The sequence below is a fragment of the Elephantulus edwardii genome, unplaced genomic scaffold (assembly GCF_000299155.1).
Source record: "Elephantulus edwardii isolate Elephantulus edwardi_28Jun2011 unplaced genomic scaffold, EleEdw1.0 scaffold00147, whole genome shotgun sequence".
Taxonomy (NCBI): domain Eukaryota; kingdom Metazoa; phylum Chordata; class Mammalia; order Macroscelidea; family Macroscelididae; genus Elephantulus; species Elephantulus edwardii.
Window position 1 is genome coordinate 8,666,334 of NW_006399897.1, and position 6,000 is coordinate 8,672,333.

A 6,000-nucleotide genomic window follows, 5' to 3' on the forward strand; every position below is an offset into this window, starting at 1 on the left:
ATTTTGCCATAACTACCACATGGAAAAAGCATTGGAAGTGGTTTTCACTGTGCTACTGACTTCCTTTGTGACCTTCACTAAGTCACCTAACGTCTTCTGAGCCTCAGATCTCCATTCGTAAACCGGAGAGTTCGTTCTGGGACTTCTCTTCTTGCCAGTGCTAAGAGAGGCTGAGTGCCTGTGTGCTCCATTATCAGAAAATCCTGGCTGCTTGTAGGGCTCTGATCTCAAAGTGGAAATCAAACGACCTAGCTTTTCAAGTGGCTCTCACTTCATCCAAGAAGTATCTTTATGGGGACAAAGATCTGGACTATTTATTCTGTTTCCTATAACCAAAAATAGCTCCATGCCTTTGACTCATGTGCTGAACCCTGCAGACTCTCTAGTCTAGAGGAGTTGAGTAAAATAGTGGAATCATGAGGTCACCTACCTTCTCCATCTTTGCAGCTCTGCGGTCTTCCTCATCCAGAAAGATTCATATACTTGAGAGAAAATGAACATGGTTCCTTGAGCTGTTCCTTTCCAGGGGTCCTCGATAGTAATGTTTGTAGCTTTTAATGGCAATATTCCTATGAAAGGCAAGCCTTAAGTTCCTTTATTGGAATGACTCCTGATGGGAAAAGGATGTGAGTTAGAACATTCGATAAAACTTCCTTTAGATAAAGCAGCCTTTACCTTCAAAGAAATCAAGATTATATGGGGTGAGAAGGAGAAAAGGTAGCTGATGAAATAATTTATAGTTGCTGGATGGGAAGATGGAGTGATAGTAGCACCCATTATCATTATCTTTATTGTATGTCCACTGTGACCACAATAATCTGCCCAGAGGCTTGTTAAAAAGAAGAAGAAGAAACTACCCCGTCATATTTCCTAGGTCCTTGTCAGGTAGTAGTACATAATGTGTCAGGCTTCTAACTAGAAGGCTGGCAGTTCAATTCCATAAGGCTTTCCACAAAATAAACATTCTCCTCTCATAAAGAATAACAGCCTTTGAGACCCAGTGGAAAGTCATTATGACTTGGAATAAGAGAGTGAGTTTGAAATCTTTACAGCAGCAGATTGCCAGGACATTACTACCAACCAAAGAGTTAGCAACCCAGTGCTTTACTGCTTTTACACTAAGGATTCTTTTATGTGAGATAGTCTCAGTCAATGGAGAATAGATTGGGGGTGGGGAGGAAGGACATAATGGAAGGTATGAGGAGAACAGACATGCCACAATTAGGTTTGCCTTGTGTAGCAAATGAAGTATAATACGAAAGGACTATTATGATGAAGAACCAAGTTCAAGCTGCTCAGAAGGCATTTGCAAAAAATAAGGTCTCAGGAATTTCTGGAATACCAAATGGCGTATTTCAATAAACGGATCTGGTCCTAGATGTGCTTACCTGCTGTGCTAAGAAATCTGGAAACCTGACCAACTGTCTGGAAGAGATCTATATCCCAAAAAGGTCACCCAACAAAAGGTGGAAATTGTCAAACAATTTCATTAATATCATATGCAAGCAAATTTTTGATGAAGATTATTTAAAAGTTGCTAGAGCAGTACATTAACAGAAAATTGTCTGAAATTCAGACTGGATTTAGAAGAGGTCATGGTACCAGGAATATCATTGCTAATTTTAGATGAATCTTGGCTGAAAGCAGAGGAAACCAGAAAGATGTTTGTGTTTTATTGTCTAAGCAAAGACATTCGACTGTATGAATAACAAAAAAATTATGGCTAACCTTGAGAAGATGGGATTCTCAGAATACTTAGTTGGGCTCATGTGAAACCTATACCTAAACCAAGAATCTGTTGTCAGGACAATGCAAGGGAACTCTATGTGATTTAAAATAAACAAAGATATACCTCATGTTTATTTAATCTACATGCTAAACATATAAATCAAGAAACTGGACTTTATGAAGAATGTGGGCTCAGGCTAGGAGGAAGAATTGTCAACTACGTGTGTTATGCAGATGGCACAACCTTGCTTCCTCAAAGTAACAAGGAAGTGCTTGCTGCAGAAGATCAAGAATTACAGTCTTCAACATGGGCTACATCTCAACATCAAGAAAACAAAAACCCTCACCATCAGGTCAATAGGCAACATCATGGGAGATAGCGGAAAGATTGAATTTATCTGTGATTTCATCTTAATTTGAAATTACAATCAACACTCATGATACCAACAGTTACTAAATCTAAAGACAAGTCACACTGGGAAAATCTGATGGCAGGGACCTTTCTAAAGTACTAAACAGCAGTATTATCAGTTAGAAGACTAAGGTGTACATGCTACAAGCCATAGTCTTTTCAGTTGCTTGTTATGCATCTGAAAGTTGGGTAATGAGGGAGCTCTGGTGACCTAGTGGCAAGAAGCTGCGCTGTAATCACAAAGGCACTCAGTTCTAATCTACCAGATGCTCCTCTGGAGAAGGAGGGGCAATCTCCTCCTGTGCCAGTCGATCTGTTTCGATGGTACACACACACACACACACACACACACACACGTTGGGTAATGAATAAGGATGAAAGAAGAATAGATGCCTTTAAGTTGTGCTGTTGGAGAAAAGTACTGAATATTCCACAGATTTCTAAGGAAACATACAGGTTCGTCCTAGAGAAAGTTAACCAGAAACCTCCTTGGAGCAAGGATGATGAAACTTTTCACATACCTTGAGTATGTTCTTAGGAGGGGGCCAGTCCTGAGAGGAGAACATTATGCTTGCAAAGGTGGAGGACTAAAGTAAGACCTTCAACAAGATGGATTCATACAGTGACTTAAAAATGAGCTCAGACATGTTGGAGATGGTGAGGATGGGACAGGATAGAGCAGAATTCAGACCCATTCAGATTATGTTTGCCCCTCAACCACAGACTCCTTCTTGGTTCCTGCCCATTTTCCAGATATTTTCCTTTCAATTCATGGTCTTCTTTCAGCTTCCCAATAAAGTGAATAGCTACTTAAGATGGACAGAGTTGTGTTCTGTTGTTTGCAGATAAGAGTTTAACTACACACTTTTTCTTGTTGTTGTGTATGATCAAGTAGGAACTGACCTCCAGTGGGATTTCTGAGGCAGTTAGTTGCACAGGAGAAGATTTCACCCATCCTTCCAGAGAAGCTGGTGGCTCCAAACCATGTGCCTTTGGGATTTCAGCCCAGATTCTTAACACTAGGCTACCAGAGATCAATTTAATGTTATTGCTGCTGTCCATAAATTAAGTTTGTATGCAAATAATTATCTTTCTTTCTCTATTTTTACACTGAACAGAAAAACTCTTAATATTGTTTAAATATAGACACAGAGCATTATCAGCTGGGGTTGTTGTTAACAAGGGTTGTTACTGTTAGGGTCTGTTGAGTTGAGTACAACTCATAGTGAACCTATGAACAAGAGACCTGAATCCTGTTTCATCCTGTGCCACCTTCACCATCTCTGTTACCCTTGAGCCAATTGCCGTAGTCGCTGTGACAGTTCATCTCAGTGGGGGTCTTCCTCTCTTTCACTGGCCCACCATCTCTCCAAGCATGATAAATAGTTGTTTATCTCCCCAATATAGAGATTATAGACACCATAACATTTTAATCATTTTCCAAATAGAATATCTTTCCACAAAAGTAATAAAATCAATTTCACATAAAATAAAATTTGAAAAACATAATTGTTAGACATGATCTGAATGATGATGATCTGTTTGCATTTGTGCTTCTTAGAAGACTCAGCAGGTCCAGGCTGTGAACCAGGATAAAACATTCATGACTGTCCTTAGCAGCAAGCGTAAATAAAAGCAGCACAAATGTGTGACATCATGGAATTCCACAAATTTGTCCTTGAGTGGGGCTTTGGGCTCTTTGAAGGGCTCAAATCCGGAATTTTATAGGCTCTTTATACAATTTTATATTGGTTTTAGAATTGGATATCATTTGTGAGAAATATGCCTAGATCTACTTATCATTTATGATATTTTTAAATATTTTAAAAACTTTTTTATGCTATTTGTCATGAAGAAGTTGCCTAGTGGTGAAATACTCAACAGTGAATGAAATGCTAGGAATATTTTCCAATCCAGAATGACTGTGTAACCATTTTTGCTTTGATTTCAAGTCTCTGCTGACTCAGACATGGGCCAGGTAATTTGACACAGGATAAACCCAGGGATTATAAATAGAGTGAAAGCATGAAACACACAGGAGGGACAGTCTTGAAGGCAAGCTAGTGGCAGAAGGGATGGATAAAATGCTTACTGCTTACCCTTGGCAAAAAAAAAAAAAATCACTAGTTTCACATCTGTTTAGGAGTTTACATTTGACATTGAAAAATGAGATGTTTTATTTTTCATTTGACCATGGCTTATTTTTAGTTTCATTACAATCTAAGTTTTATTAACTTTTACCTTGTGTCTTCTTATTCTTCTGAGCAGTCAAATTTCCACAGTAATTTTTTTTCTCTCATTTTGTGTATGTATCATTTAAACTTCAAAGTTTTTGTCCTTCTTAAATGCATAAAGGTATATTACTAATATCTATACCGTACAAATTGTCATCATAAAATGTCATAGATCTCTGATTTTTAAAAAGTGGCAATCAAGCATTTAAAACTATAATATTTTGCCCTCTTCCAGCTAGAATTAGCAATAAAAATCATAACATAATCAATATACAATTGATCCACATCAAGAAACAAATTTTCATGTGGTTTGTTTTACTGAATCATCTAAGAAGTTTTTGTGATGCTACATTTCAACAAAATTAAAACTGTTAAAGTTCTAAATAAATCTAAAGTCTTCTATTTTAGCTTTACTTGTCATATGAGTTCATTATAACATAGAAAAGAAAGAAACTGTGTGTTAGGCTAAATATTGAAATGTGAACATAGCTAATTCAATCATTAAGGGATAATTGTAAGGCACAGGGCAAGAAATAAAAATTGCGAAACACTTTCAGAAAGGAAAAAAAAATAGACTTCGTATATGATCTATAAACACATGGTGACCTGGCAGAGAAAACTATTTCACATAGCCAAGGTCTCAGAGAGTCCATATTCACCAGTCATGACCTACATATTATATACACCTTATATACACCAAATGACAGCACTAATTTACATTTTATTGAGTAAGTCAAATTGCCTCATTTTCAAGTTAAAGAAGTAGAGTGCTTATAGATAAAATTTTGGAGAAAAATCCTAAATTTGCATATTTTCTTCATGAAATTGTCCCATATGCATATATACCCTAAATATATTCACATATCCAGTACTTTTTATCTAGTGAGACCTGACTGATACAAACTCGAAGAATTCTTTTATGAGAAATTTGACAGCAATGAGAAAGCAGAAGAAAATCTATATATTTAACTATGAAAAGACCTTGTGATGTCACATTTGCCATCTAGATGGGAAACGTACAATTGTTTTATAGGCCAGAAAGTAATGGTGCAACAGAGAAAATATGGTTAATTGTGGATTCTAGTCAACTTCATAATGTCAGTAGAATTGGGGGGGGGGAAACAAAGAATTTTTTTAAAAATCATATTCAGAATGGAAAATGTTAAATTTTAAAAATAAAGAATGAAAGAAAATTGTGTCACTATCAGATCTATTACTTCTTAGTTTCAACCATAATTTGAGGAAAGCTGTCATTGTTTTTCTGCATGAATAAGTAAAAATTAGGTAGAATGCCCAGAATGCTACATAGAATATTCTAGATGGTATCCCTGCTTGCTGAAACTGAGGACCTGAAGCACTTGTTGCAGAAGGTCAAGGACTGTAGTCTTCAATATGGATTGAAGCCCAGCATCAAGAAAACAAAGATTCTTACCACTGGGCCAATTGGCATCAGTATGGATGGTGAAGAGATTGAGATAGTTAACAGTTTTAGTTTACTTGGTTCCACAGTCAATGATCTTGGTAATAGCAGGTAGGAAATCAGGAGATGAATTGCATTGGGAATGTTAGCTGTGAGGGACCTCTCAAGAGTACTGAAGAGCAATGATGTCAGACTGGAGACTAAGG

General features: G+C 37.0%; 1 protein-coding gene across 1 annotated transcript in view; it reads left to right on the forward strand.

Moving 5' to 3' along the window:
* MYO16 (myosin XVI) overlaps positions 1–6,000 on the forward strand; it is a 951,959-nt gene that overhangs the window by 906,810 nt on the left and 39,149 nt on the right. The window lies entirely within an intron of this gene.